This window comes from Euwallacea similis, chromosome 12 (assembly GCF_039881205.1).
Source record: "Euwallacea similis isolate ESF13 chromosome 12, ESF131.1, whole genome shotgun sequence".
Classification (NCBI taxonomy): Eukaryota; Metazoa; Arthropoda; class Insecta; order Coleoptera; family Curculionidae; genus Euwallacea; species Euwallacea similis.
The window spans coordinates 2450343-2466473 of record NC_089620.1 but is presented as its reverse complement, the minus strand read 5'-3'; the positions used below and the strand labels follow the sequence as shown (position 1 = coordinate 2466473).

The 16131-nt window shown below is 35.4% G+C and overlaps 1 protein-coding gene across 1 annotated transcript in view; it reads left to right on the top strand.

Annotated features, from left to right (window-relative positions):
* The window catches only part of vex (somatomedin B and thrombospondin type 1 domain containing protein vexed), a 140685-nt gene that overhangs the window by 40851 nt on the left and 83703 nt on the right, over positions 1-16131 (top strand). The window lies entirely within an intron of this gene.

Below are 16131 nucleotides of genomic sequence, written 5' to 3'. Positions count from 1 at the left end.
CGAAACATGCGCGAAGCCAAGTGGGCGAAAGTGAGTTATTACCTCGGCAACTTTCTAATTTGAACTAAGTTTACACCGAAGTTGAAAGCTCCAAATTACAGCACTCTCCTGATGTTTCCCCTTTTCAGTTGATGTAATAGTAGTGCACTTAGCAGATGCATTTTCTTACATTCATCGCAGAGTTCCATTTTGTTCTTAAGTGATTGGGTTTGTTTCTCAACAGTTCTTATTTGGTACAGATTTAATGAAAGTTTCATTCCATTCAAATTCGGAGGAGTTGCTCTTGCAAAATTGGCACAATTTTATGAGAATGGCGTTTGTTGCCTTCTGATGAGACATTTCTCTTCGAGTTATGTATATTCGTGACGGATATAGAGAAAACATGCTTTTAGCTATTGTGAAAATGTACTGGTCCTGAAAGAACATAACAGAAACTGTCTTGAAACACGTTCACTCATTTTGTTAAAAGCAAGAGGGAAGCTGGCGAACTGGGGATAAAAATGGATGGGGTAAGAGGGTTTGTTTTTACAATATCACACTAAATTCCAGTTCGACATTAAAATATACGATGGGAAATTTTAAGTTGATCTGTAGAAGTAATAAATCTCGAATTTTCTACTCCTAAACTCGAGGTCTATGGTGAACGTTGTTCCATGAAATGTACTGCTTAACACACTTCAAATTAATTACACAAGATAGTGTGAACTTAATCCAAAGACGGATAAAATGAAAGCATAACGATCCACATTCATCCACAGTCGCTCATTTGTATGTTTCCCTTATTCTGCTTCCATTTTACCTGAATGAACCGGTGTAATTTACGGTTTGTTACATTGGTATACACATGTCCACTTCCCAAATTCATCTGTAAATTAATTTCCGGATTTAAGAGATCCCATGCTTCCGCAATTAGGACCAAGGCGTTTCCATATCAAAAAGCATTAATTTTTTTCAAATACGAGTGAGCATTGCTTGGCATAAGTGTTCGATCTAAGACAGACAATTTTAGCTAATTACGTAATTGGTGGGTAATTTAGGCTTTTACAAGTCAAAATCACCCTCATTATATAATTGTCTTAATCGGCTACTAATTTAATCAAGTCAGGCAATGTTTAACTCTTGTGAGTGTTTTAGTAAACATACATATGTATATGTTGCCGAATGTTTTTTATTTGGATTATAAATTCATCCACTTTATTGTACTAGGATTATAATGAATCAGTTTACGGCCGCAAAACGCTCTCATAAAGAGCCCTTTATGATGAAATCAAATATAAAAAGGCTTTATAGGTATCTTTATATTGCTCGCCCGGAAGAGTATGTCACCCCTGAAAATGGCAAACATGAACTACATTATTTAGTAACATAGAAATACGTATAGCTAAAATATTACCATAATATCGTCTAGAAGGGGTTATAACAATACACTGTTATAACAATATATTATTATGATATGCAGATGATATCATGCTAATGACGATGGAGTCGGCGGAATTTACTCAACAGTAATGACTATTACTTATAGTGGAAATCATTTTGAGGGCGTTTGGAAGCGAATAATAAATATAAATAAATAATAAACCCCTTGATGTCAGTTAAAAAAGAAGTCGTGTGAATTAGCAATGAAGAAGTCGATTTGACGTCGATTTGATGGGACAATCATGTGCATCTCTAGATATTTTAGTAAATACCTGGAAAACGGTGACAGATATCGATTAAATGATAGATAGGGAAAAATTAATGCAAGTTTCTAAATTGTACCTTTTTTCGGATCAGTGGCGCGACGCAAAAAAGTTTGGAGATGAAAGTGGACATGAAACTAAAAAACCAACACTCTGTAGAGTCTGGAAATCTCATAAATATCTAGTAAACTCATGGCACTATAAAGAAAAAAAATGGAAACGTCTTAAAATTTTGACGCCCAGTATCTTGGAAGTGAAGCGTTCGCGCATATACATTTATATGAACTTTTGAACTAGTTTTAATAGTTTATCGTCTACGAAAGTTGTACTATAAAAAACAAGTATGTTCCCCGAGTGTTTTATTATTATATTGCGAGGTCTAAATCAGATATTAAAATTCTATGGTTTTTAGGGTGACAAATCAACTTCTACCTGGAACCTGTCGCCTTTACCTTCACAAAAATTTCAGGAGCTATTTTTACTCTATTATTGAACGCTCCATCCGGTGATGATGCTCGTTTTTATTCTTTACGATTTGTACTTGAGTGAACTATTAGCACTCAATACCCATATCTCTGTCCTTGGTGAACTTAGTCACTTGATACTTTTCCCTCTTAGGACACTTTATGGAGATATTCTTTGCATCATTTAGTTTGAGAAGCTTCATCAGATCGGACACAAGAAAGTAAAACTTTGTATTTTTGTAAACTTTTTGCCATATTTTTTGGAATCACCCTGTAACTAAAAAATGGAGAAATTTAAGACCAATTTTTGTATCAGTCACCCAGCTTAAAATGGACTTTTCCAACTATTCCCGGAGTCCTCCCCGTATATGAAACAATCCACAAGTGTTCCTGGTCACAGCGTGGAGTTTAAACTTGTGAAATGTTGGCTTTCTAGGTTGGTTCTAATCGCACCAGCCTAGAATATTTAATTTCATATTCCAGTTTTGAATTCTATATTATAAGTTATCCCGCTGAGTGTTTTCTGCACTGTGCCTTTAGGGTGTCCGGCTGCTTACAGTCAGTCAGTATATGTTTGCATTGACATTTACAAAATTACAAGCGACTGTAACTCTTTCGGTATAAATTATTAATAATATTTCAGTGTTAGAAGAGTTTTGTATTTTGTTTTGTACAAGCTGTAATAAATTCTCATTTTACCATGCGGGACCGCTTTCGCAGTATTAAATTTAGGAAAATACGTGTCACGTCCAATAGCGTTGTGAATCACTTACAGCCGCTGAAATGATTTTTGGTGTCAGTTTTAGTTGACATCAATTTGCATTTTATTAGCGGTTGATAGATTACAGAACGGAAATTCTGTAAGCCGTTTGGGTGCACGTTTGGAGCGTTACCCCATTCGGAAAAGTTCATATCGTTTTAAACGAAATAGCCGAACTAAAAATGCGGTCGTGTGCGTATAAATAAAGCATACGCCATGCCTTAATACATAAAATCTGGTAAAAGCTGGAATGGTCAAAAAAAAAAACAGAATTTATCTTAGAGGTTATCCCTTTTTTTACATTTCGCTATCGAAAAAAGCCGCGTGTTCAGCAAATTGAAATATTCAACTCAAGTTTTTTTTTCGGCCTTTATGTAAAGCGATTTTACAGCTCGTAACTCCCATTTTCATGCAAAGGTTCCAAAGCATTTTATTTGGGTCAACAGTAACTCACTTTTTAGCTTTTAACTGCTCAAAGCAAGGGACTTCTGAAAGTCCGAAAATTAGCAGTCTTTGTTTTTCACTATTCGGAATTCAAAGTCGTCGTCGACTATCTCCTTTTGTGTTCCTATAAATCTTTCCAGTGTCATGAGTTTCCAATAGAAAAGGCTTTGTTGTATGCTTTTAGGGCAGTGCTTAATTGAAAAAACATCGGCAACAGCTCTAAATGGAAATTATAGATAGGACATTCAGTGAATTTTTAAAGTAAAGTAAACCTGAAATAAATGAAATGCGCTGCTATTTTATGGACTATCTGTTTAAATCCGAGCTGATTCACAATTCCGCAGGATTTGATGGTCGTTTTTCAAATATTTATTATCTAGCGAAACTCGGGCCATAATAGAAGGATTTATCCAGAGCGGCATTAAATAAAGCTGGAAAACGGTGTGTGAAAAATGTTTACAATAGTAACTAATGCCGTTAGAAAGATTATTTATGAGGGATAAAGTAGTTCGGAAGCACCGTGAGCTGTACCTATTACGAGCATAACTCACACAATAATGTGGTTTTAAACACACCATCAACTCACTTTAAATTAACAAGTAAATTATGGACTTAATATCCACTCCACTTCGTTAATATGGCGATGGTTTGAAGGGGTAATAATAGATGTATCGTATGGGTACTTACGTATCCATTCAGTTTTATCGGAAGTTCAAGTGATCCCAAAATCGTATCTTCCAAAATCCCCCTTCATACAATAAACGAAAATTCATTTTACAAGTGAAACAACTCCTGCTCATACCGAAGAAGTCGAGAAATTGATGATTTTTTCACCTCTGTCGTTTTACGGATACGTTTAGTGCTAAGCTGTGGATGTTCCAGTATTCGAACGAAGAGCACCTTTTTTTGATCCAGAGCCAGAATTTTCCGAATTTTCCATTACCCGATTTCGAACGAAACCAACTAATTTCACCCAGTTTATCGTGAAGTCGTTTTCGAGATTTTAAATGAATTTATCGCAACCAGAAACCCTCTAGGGAGCAATTTCAAGCCTGTGAAGCAAGAACTGTGAGATTTCTTCTTAATTTGCAGAAAAAAGGCTTGAACGTTCCGTAGAATGAAAACATGCAACTTTATCGTAAAGCGTATTTGGCTGATCTATTCTCCTCTTTTATCCGCTACCACGCTATACTCATTTGCCTCAACGTTTCTGGAACACCCAGACATGCATGGAAGGACTGAACGAGATAGCGTGGTCTTTTTTCGACCCTGGCAGCAGATCCGTGGGGAGAGATGTCGGATTTCGCCTACCTCTTTACTATTCCCATGGATGCTAACCTGAACTAACCGGGATTCGGTTATTGTTTAGCGTATGAAAATACCCCTCTGACAACTACCAGACACGAAATCTTCCTCTAAGATAATTAATTAATTGCTCTCGACAGCTTCTTTAATTGAATTTCGTCTCGATAATTTAAAATTCAATCAGACCCCGATCTTGTTAATAACAGTTGATTGTGCGTTGAGACCACCAAGTAGGTAAGTAACGCGCGTCAGATTTGTTAAGAGCGTTTGAATTTTGCACATTTCAGTTAAGTTAAGGTACTCTAAGTAAGCACTCATCCCAATTTAAGGCTAAATCAACACAAAAACCATCGCAGACAACAATCAGACGTAAACCGGATAATTTGCGTTGGATCCCGAAACAGGCAGTACATACATCAACGTCATCTCGCGAAATCCCAAATATCAAGCAAAAGCACAACGAACCCGGGAGATATCGTGGAACACCCTTTCTTCAGTTTTCGTAGGGATTTACGTTGACACGCCGGAGTGGCGTAACAAAGGCATTATTGTTTTGCAGGAAAAACAAAAAGGCGAATTTATAGTTGCCGGAGCTGGCAAATAAAGCTACTTAACGAGGCTAATGAAAGGGAAGAGGATTTGAAAAGTACTATTTTGTATAGCGTGCCGTTGCTACAATGGATACGTGATGTGTTTATGAAGTGATTGTTTAAATGGCCTCTACTCTCTAGGATATCGTCAGTGTTGCACAAATAATTCAGGGTTTAGCAGGGAACATTTAGTTCAGGTTAGTCTCATAATGGAGAGATATGAGAGGTGTTTTAACTCTTACAGGATGTACGATTTAATGGCAACTATGTGTCTCATGATTCATACACCGCCGAGGATGTTGGGAAGACAGGGGGCGGGAGAAGGGGGAGGGAGACAGGCGAGAGGGAAAAAGGAGAGAAGGACACAGTTAGAAAAATATTTATGTCCAGTATTGCCGTCCCATATTGGACAAATCGGTGACAGTGTGGATTAGTTTGCCACATACGATCGAGGCTAATCAAAATCAATTTACGTTGCCTCTCAAGGACATATGCAATCCCGTAAGGCTCCCGCTATCCTTGAACTTCGTTTACTTGTCTCAATAAAGTTAAACTTTTTGGTTTGATTTCATCGAGGCTGGTTTGATTTTATCAATATTTCAACTCGAAAGTCATCAGAAATCTAAATTTCGGGTGACAGTAGCAACGATCACAGTCATACGTTTCGTCGTCCACTTCAGAAACTCGTTTCCCTTCCGGAATTTTACGTGAGGAAATTAGCTTTTTACAGCTTTTAAGAAACTTAACTGAATTTTTTTACCGACCTCTAGGAACTCTTTGATATAGAAATTTATTCCAACATTCACTTGTAATCGAGCATAGGGCCCAGATTTTGACCAGTTATCAAAGGTCGTTTGAAATTCAATATCTGAGTAAGCTCGTACTTTAGCAGCATGTTTCAGCGGACTACATTTTTATTTTAGAAAATTGAATATGTCTGGTTAGAAAGATGAATATCATGAAAGAAGACATATTTATTTTACTGTAGTCAGCTCAACTTGTAGGACACGCTGACGCAGTTACGGAAACAAGAAAACAGCGAAATGCAAGATCGCTGCAATAAAACACCCAAAAATATTGATTTTTAAAGTGATCCGGTCTAACAGTTGCTTTATTAATATTGGGAATATCTAGATATGATTCCGACACAAGAATCTGATACTGAAGCCTGGATAATAGCGTAATTCAAAAGGTAAAGGGAATCGAGGGAATAAGGTCTCAGCCTAATTGATGTCGCATCGTCCCTATCCGAATATCCTTTCATCGAATATTTGAAAATGTTTTTATTGATTTCAAGGAATGTTCGAAACTCCAAACTTTTCGTTTATAGATCGTATTCCCCCAAAATCATTAAAATGTTGGAAGTAAACTGGGAATGTATCTTAGTTTCTACATAACTAGAACAAGGATATGAAGCCTACTTTGAAAGCTTTCATGCGTTCTCCTATATTTTTATGCTTTGACCCTTTTTGAGGACGTAATCCAGAAGGCCATATTCCACAACCCTCTTTTTATTTATGAGAAATACGTTCCCTAAACAAAAGAAAAAAATATTATCGTTATTCCGTTGTGTTTTTTTTTATCAAAAGTGCCACTAAAAGACCTCGAATTCGCAACAAAAATAGCACTTTTGTTAGGGTTTATTACCGTTCGTGTTTGCGACTCAAACAAATACTCGCCCTTGAAGTTCAGAAATAAAACTCATATTTTGAAAGGTTTCCTTTAAGGTTCAGCTTATCGTAAATCCTGCTAATAAAGTGACGAAAGAGCTTTAAGCGAACTAATTTGATTTTCATGCTGCGCTCTTCCTGGACTTGCTGTAATCAGTCTCTTCGGATTATTGTTAATGAAAAGGCTTTAGACAAATCTAATCCTTCCATTGCAACTAACGAAAAGTAAAATGTAGTAAATATTGCCGATGCATAGAACCCCTTTAAAATTTTCTATGTATTAAATCATTATTCATAAAGCATCTCTATACAATTTTCTCAGAAGAGCTGTTTTGCTACTGAATATAGAGGATTCGGGATTTTTTCTAAAACATTTTCCCTACTTCGACTTATCGGAATTTTCTTTGACAAAGGGCGAATTTGGAAAAGTGCTTTTTCCTATAACGTGTCTCACAATTTTTTTTTCTGCAATCGCCGTGGAGACGATAACTTTCTGACGTGTTCTGTCGTTGTTCCAGACAGGTGCAGGTGTGCCTTATATTTGCGGCCTGGAATGTCCGCATTACCCCGCATCCAGGACAAGTAACACGCCGTGAAAATATTCCCGTATGGCTGTTCCCGTATAGATTATGTTTAAAGTTAGTTAAAACTAGCAACTTCCCAACTTGCGTGATTTATAAAGTTAGTAAAGAGACGCTATTCTGCCGTTCATTTTCTTGAGCGAAATTTAGTCATAAAGTGAAAATAGATGCTGTCCTCGTTGTGCATGAAGCATTTTAATGCAAATTGTTAACAATACAATCCTGTACTAATTTAGTCTTAGAAGAGTAGGAAATTAATGGCAAACAGCAATTCCCAACACCAGCTTTGTCACGTTTAACATGCACTGTGGTCCGAGTACATGCACCTAAGCGCCAAAAATATGTTGAATTTTTATCACTTTATTTCCAGAGAAAAAGGCCACTGACCATTAGGTCTTTTTGCCCTTGTGACAAAGACATTTACATCTATACATAAAAAATCATATCATTTAATCGGCAGATGGACCTGTATATCTTTGTCGCAGGTTTTTTATGATATGAAGTAGGTATTTTGACGTCTAAGTTTATAAAGTAGACCGCTGTGTCGCCGTCGCTGACAAATGCCTTTATTTAAGACTTGTCGATGTGCTGAAGCCCCCTGAAAGTGTCCGGTAAATGCGTCAGCTTCACCTTTGTTTGTGCAACGTTCTTAACTCGACGAAGAAATGAAAACGTTTTTTTAAAAGTTTCAGTTTTTCCGAATACTTCTGGAAGTCATCGTAATTTTTAAATGTTGAAACGGCATATTCGTGAACTTCGAATTGCGCAACTTTGCCACACTTTAATCGACCTCGTAACTTTTTTCGCTATTGAAATCCCCATGGTTAGTGGATTTATATACATGCATACAGTGCGGAAGTTTTGGATGGAACAGTCCATATAACTAAGATGCCGAACATGTGCGGCCAAAATCCTCGAACATGTCGATTTTTATTTTTTCTTGCGGTTTTTTTGATGGTAAATTCATATATACAGGGTACTCCAAAAATCAGGTACGGCCATCAACTTTGTTTTTTCAAATGGAAACACCCATTTTTTATTTCATTTTTGAATTCTACACAAAATTCTAAGTGTGTTTCATGTACCGTGTCCTATACCTAAACTGACCGCGGCGGCAAACGAATAAGAGGACTGTTTCGTCCGATCCAGCGTTTGGAAAAATTATCATTTGATCAATTTCACACATTAACTGCATTATGAGTGGGTGCTTCATCAAATTGGAAATGTAAACTGAGGCGATAATCAAGAGGAGGTTCATCAAAGGCTTCACTAAACTCATTTTATAGAAATCTCAGAAAGCGATCAGCATTCAAACTTTCGAATCGAAAAAATATGGTCCAATAATTTTTTGATTTACAATACCACAGAGACCCTTTGCTTTTGAGAAGTATTGTCTTCTACATTCGATTATCCAATTCGCGTTATGATCACTTGTAAACGTAGCTTCATCGGTGTATAAAATGTTTTTTAAAAAGGTAGGATGTTCTTGGTACATACCCTGCAGCCATAAACACTCCACTAGAGCTCCATTCTTACATTTTGATCTCTAGCTTCAAGTGTATAAAGAAATTTTCATTTAAAAGGATTTTCACCGTTTTTTTAAAAACATTTCCAGATATAGGTTTTAAAAATATATTTAAATTCCTGCTAGTATCCCTCAGACTTAAATGCGGATTAGCATTAAACTAATCTAAAATTACTTGGTTTGCTCGAGGCACGCGACTACGTTGCTGGCTCGGTAGTTTTACTATTGTGCCACAACGATGAAAATATCTCTTAATAGTTGCAACCGTTACATGGCTAATATTGCGCTCTGGGTGTAATCGATTGAATTATTTTTCTGCTTTACGAAAAGTACAAGTCCTATCACCAACTAATCTAATTATTTAAATTTTTCGTTGCAGCAAATACGACATTATTCCAACTTTTTACTTCTGTCAAATTGACGATGTCACAACAATTAGTATCTGACAGCTGACAGCCATAGTAAAATGTTTTTGTTTCCACAGCAGACTTACTTTGTGGATATGGCATTACTGTATTACAGATTGCAAGAAAAAGGGAGAAATGTTTTTATCAATTTTAGAATTTGCTTACATAAAAAGCATATTTTATTAATTTTCTCGAACACCCTGTATAGCAGAAAAATGAAAATCAGTACAGGTGAGTTTTGGTCGTTCTAATTGAGAATCTGCTTTCATATTTATCCTAAAACAAGCCCTAATAGTACTTTTTGAAATTTGACCTCATAAAAATGCACGCAGTTGCCCATGAGTATGGGTGAAGATTTATCCTACCCCCTAGACAAACGGGCATTTTGAATATCTAATTAACAAAAAAAAAGTCAAAATCGGCCAAGAAATATAGATTTTAAAAGGGTGGTAAGTCCTTAACTCGGTCGTACTGTATATACAGGGTGATTCGCGTAACTGTTTCATTAGAAACCTTTGTAACTATTTTTCATTTTTTATATTTTGGGGTTAAACTAATGTAAATACACTTTATTAAAAAAAATATTTTGAAGGTCATACTACTTCCGGTTATACCGGAAGTCAAGGTCATCTTCCTTATTTGAAATGGAACACCCGGTGTATTTTTTGAATTTAGAAATTAACCTGATTAAATTTTTATTAAATATTCCTATATCTAAATCTAACCGTTTTGAAGATATTTTGATTTAAAAGAAAAATCTATCTAAAACACCATTTCTTCAAAATATAAAATTCTCAGATATTATTGAAGCTGGCTTTATGAAAATTTGTTTACATGTTAACCAGACATGGTCGATTAGGTTAACGAGAAAAGTTTTTATAAATATTATACAGGGTCTTCAAAAAATAATGTCAAATTTAAAGAACTTTGAAAGCAAAAAAGTCGCTTATATTAAATAGAACACCCCGTATATTTTTACATGTCTAAATTCTAAATTTAATTCTGAATCGATTTCTATTAAGCATTCCTATACCTAAAATTAACGCTTGTGCTGTAGTCTGCGATTTTTTAATATTAGACACCAATAATTTGAAACATCTTAATTGGCTTTGAAAAGAACGTGAATGTTTTTTGCTGGAATGCGTCAATGTAATTGTCAGTTTAATAAGTTCGCTCAGCAAATTAGAATCATGAACATGAGTAGTTATTCAAATAATAAATAATAATAATTATAATTAATAATAATTAATACTAATAATTACACATTAAAAATCAAAAAGTTTCTAATGAAACAGTTACGTGAATCATTCTGTATATATATATTTTAGATAGAATTTCTTGAACCACATAGAGACGTTATCTTAAGTGTAAACAATTTCATTTAGTTCGACTGTTTCTATACATCCTATCTGCCTTTCAGAGAATGTGCATACGTTGATTGAGTTCCTGTCCCAAAGCTAAATTGAACCAACGACCTAGGAGTACATTGTTTAAACGTAAATAAGCGGATTCCAAGGGTCCAAATCCAGATTGACGGAGGCCTCTTGTTATGATAATAGATTTCCTGTTTAAGCTTATCTCGGAGATCATTTAGGATGAATTTGCCGTATATGCAGAACCTGACTGAGTTTCCCAGCGGATATGAATTGCGTTTCAATTTTACGGTATACGTAGTCGAGGATTAAATTCCTTTTCGGTAAATGAGCGAATAGTTGCTATTCCACTATGAGGCTTATCTTACGGTAACAATTTATGCAATCAGGACCGTTCATATTTCAACTCAACGAGATGGAATTTTAATTCGGTGCTGACGAAATTCTCATGCAAACTGTATTTAATACTTTTGTGAATGCACAGGAGGTAATTCGATGTATCATGTAAACGCATCAGTTTGGCTTAGGATCTGAAATCTGAACTTAAAACGTTCGAAGTCGAGTACCTGCTCGTGTTTCTCACAAAGTGTTGGGAAACGCGAAACAAGTTAGACAAGCAAAGCATTTCGTACGTATCAAATATTAACTCGAAAATAAAGTTAGTGGTATTAGAAAATGTCGCATCGCGTTAACATTGGAGTTTTAGCATGTTTTATTTAGCGTCACGTTTGATTAAAATTTAATCTAATATTTTCCCATCGTGTCAATTTATGTAGTGTTGAACAGCTAAAAGTTCCCGTTAGGTATTATTTTACCCATTAGAAGTAGTATGAATACAGGGTGTTCCGGAAACATTGGGACAACTGGGTATAGCGGGCTGGCAGATAAGAGAATGGAGCGATTTAACTAAATATGCCTTATAAAAAAGTTGCTTGTTTTGCGATGAACGTTTGAACGATGTTTGAGCTTCTTAAGAACCGACTCATCTCAAATTTTGGAAGATGTGCCTCAGGTGTTACGACAATGTCTTTGGCTTACGCAAGATGGTGTTCTTGTTCATTACCCTACACCTGCTAGGGAGTTCTTGAATATAAATTATCCACATCAATGGATTGGTCGAGGTTGTGAATATCTGTGGCCACTACGAAGTCCCAAGTTGAACTTAGTAGATTTATTTTTTATGAGGTTTTTTAAAGTCATTGGCATGCAAATCCGTAGCTAACAGCAAAGAGGAGTTATAGGATTTACAGAAAGAATAAATCGTGGCTTTATCTTATCTTTTAATACCCACTGAAGCCAGAAAGACGCTTTCTTTTGAGGTCATCAGCATTTGTTCGCATTCGTTAGTTCTTCGGCAACATTTTAAACAACTGTTGTAAATTGTTGTTTGGAATGGATACCTGAGTTTAGCCATAAATTTTGCAATCAAATAGAGAAGCAGCTATCTTCACCTCTGTTGCAGAGCAGAAAAGGATTTTGGCCAAGATACATTTTGCTTCGGTCCCAAAGGAGACCTGCAAAAGCACTTGTTTTACCTTCCCTATCTATACGTATTCGCCAACACAATGTAATTACAATTTTAAATAATGTTGTTTAGAATCAAAACCCAAAGTTTCACCCAGATAAGCCCGACCCGAAATTTATTATAGAATAATGGGATAAGGGCTAACTTGGTAAATTCTCTCTACGTTTTGTAATTGTCGGCAATTGATTTTTTTTATCTCAATCGATATATTACTACAAAAATTGCATAAAATCACAAACAATATATTCTACCTTACGTTTATTAACTCAATAAATAGATTTCTCCACTTCAATAACAGAATATCTGGCTTTGTAATCCAAAATCCCTTTGAGGCGCTTTTCAGTTCTTTTGAGACATTGCACATTGTATGAATTTTTATGTCACATACTGGATTTTACATTATCTTTCTCGTGAATATCTCCTCTGTGGCGTTTTTAGTTCAAATTAAATTTTTATTCTAATTTCTGTCCTTGACGACTTCTTGCTATCTTGCCGGTAAGTCTAATGGATAATTTAATAAATAAACAATGAGTTTGCAGAACCAGTGAGAGAATAAATGCTTACAGAACCTGTAAGATAAGGAAATATAATAAATAATTCAATCCATTATGTAGCAAGGCGGTACTATACAGAGTCCGCCTTTGGGAGCTGACACCACTCGTATATCGAAAATCACAAGTTTAATGTATTTTTTTAAGTTTGTGCTTTGTTTTATGGAGAAAACCCACGACATTTTAAAAATATTTTCAACCTGATACGACTTCCGTTTACACCGGAAACTGACCATTACTTCATTTTTTTTAAACGGAACATGGCAATTTTTCCAACGAAAATAGGTTTGTTGTCGAAAATAAACATAAGTTTCATAATACAACAAAGTATCGATTCTCGACTGTTTTTGATTTATTTTGATTTTTACAACTTTTTCGACAGTTGTAGAGCTTTCCTAAAACCCAATTATCTGCAAAACTATTTGATATAAAATGATGAAACAAATTTTAATATGCTGAAAAATTAACACATTTTTATTAACTATTAAAAGATTAAGAAAAATACTTCAAAAAGTCTTTGAAAAAGAACATTGAAATTTAAAATTTCTAAATTCAAAAAAGCCATTTTTTTCAAATAGGGCCCTATAATTATTTTTGCAACATTAGATTGGTAAAAAAAAGAACAAACACGATATACAACATGAGCCTTAAAAATTAATACTTTTTGAGTAAATCGAAAAAACTATAAATTACTTTATTCTGCGTAGGTTATCGATACATCATCGCACCTGTCATTTTTATCGCTGGGGTTGAATTAAAAATATTGTTTATGCTATACCATTAAGGATCAAGGAAGATTGTATTGCAAGGGTGCGAGTTTGTATACAGGTGTGATGATGTATCTATTACCTACGCAAAATATCAGGTATATCAGGTTGAAAATATTTTTAAAATATCGGGTTTTCTTCATAAAACAACAGTATAAACTTCAAAAATTCATTAAACTTGTAATTTTCTTTCCATATACGGATGGTGTCAGCTCCCAAAGGCAGACCCTGTATAGAGTTATGCACATATAGAGTCCGACACATATAAAGTTACCCTCTAATGAATTATTAATAAATGATAGGACGCTGAGATTGTCAAAATATATAACTACCTACGGTGATTTTATCCCGATAAATGTGAGATAATAAGCTGCTTCTGCAAACATTTAGGAAATGTATAATTTTCTGCAACGAGAGGGATTCTAATTCGGGACAAACAAAGCGAGCTCCCGCAATATAACACGAGTTACACAAAATAAGATTTTCAGATGAGTTTCATACATGATTTTTTCTCATTTCGCTATAGGGTGAAGAAATCGGAACAGAGCCGTAGCTATATCTGTAGAACTACAGCAAACATTGTTGTTGATGATCGTGTTACTAACTGATAACCGAGTTGAATAAAATGAAGGTACCTGCTTTTATAACGTAATTAGTCGCGAAATTACGCGAAGTTAGTTATTGGTTGCGATCAGAAGAATTATCATTTTATTTGTCAAAATTAAAAAAATACAATTTTTGCACGTCCTGGCGTAAACTACGATTTTTCTCTCCATTTTTTAAACATCACTGCTGAATTATATTCTAACTATTTGATAATAGTATACCTACACTGTTCGACTCATCAGTTTATGGACTCTCACGCCAACTCGCTGGGCTATAAACTAATTCGCTCTACACCCTGCGCACTTTACATCAATAACTGTTATGATTCTCTATAGTTCTGGCTTGTGAACTCTAATAGCTATTATATCACAACCAAATACATTGAGCTGGACTCCATAAAGACCCTATAACCGCAATTTTAGGTCTAATATAACAGTTCAGCAACCGCTATACTACACACATCAGTGGTCAATACGGTTAAAGCTCCTCCGAAGTTTCTAACCATCATTGCAAATTGCCCGATATTGTCATGTGATTAAGTGGAATAATGGAAGCGACATTGTAATGTATATTCCCTAAGTTGCGCTCAACTTCCATTAAATGCACTACATCCGGTATCCGGCTCGTTTGGGGTTAAACGGTTTTAAGGACCACTTTGTAATGAATGGAAGCGCACCCAAAGAAAGGCTTAATCTAAATTATCCTTCAGATCATTCAATATTTTGCCGCTGGTGATGGACACATTGCGTCCCGCATGAAGACATTCATTCTATTTATCCTACTAGGAAATTCTCTTGTAGTATTCGACATTAATATCCATAACAGGATTTCACGACATTTCACGAAAATATGTGTGTCGTATTCTCATGAATAATGAAATGAGCCATTTCGGTGGTGTGCTACAGTTAATATTTGGGGAGTTGAGCGACTTCGAAGCAAACAGCATGTGTTTGCTTGAACTTCTGGGGTGTTTGTCAAAGCTGTTGCAAGGAAATTTTCTTGTTATCTCAATATGTGCTCTTATGATATGGAAGCTGTCTTAATATTTATTAATGTGTTACATTAATTTAATGACTGCTGCGGAACGATTACCAGAATTATCAATGACTATAATTGCTAATTGTTTCGGTCGAGTTGAAGTTTTGTGCAATTACTTCGATCGGTTCTGACTGAAAGAAGAGATCGAGTTCAGCTTCGTTCGATCGCCGTCTTTATGCCTGTGTAGTCATCCGTTTTATCTAGGATTTAGTTTTCGTTTTGATGAAACGATTTAAGCCCGTTTTGGATAAACCGGGCGGTTCAATTTCATTTCACAAATCAGTTTTAGGGTCTAGTTTGTGGAAAAGATTTACACATGTACTCGAATATACAGAGGGTGTCCTTTTCTGGAGCTTAATCGGGAGGATCTCGGTAACCGTAAAAAATATGAGATCGGTTAAATTGGGGAAAAATTGTGCAATTGGAAATTCAAGAATGTGCTATTTTAAAATTTCACGAATCTCGTTGATTTTCAGGGGTAATGAAAAAATATTAAATTTGGGAAAAATGGTTTTATGTTTTTTCGCCAATATCCACTCGTCAGAATCTCTTCTGCGAAATTTCTGCATAGGTTTCTGTTACTATGGTTAGAGTGACCTCATCAAATATTACACGGTTGTCTCGATCCATTCAAATGAACGCTGAAGCATTTGGGCGAGGAGTTGTGTCTCAAATGAGAGTAAAAATATTGAAATATTCAAGAGCACCTGAGAGACCTTGCACTATCAAAACGTCTATTATTGGAAATGGAAAACTCGAACCTGGTTAATATGAATAGAATTCAATCTATCTTATTTGCAAAACATTTGCTGTTATGCCCGAATACAGATTTCTCCACAATTT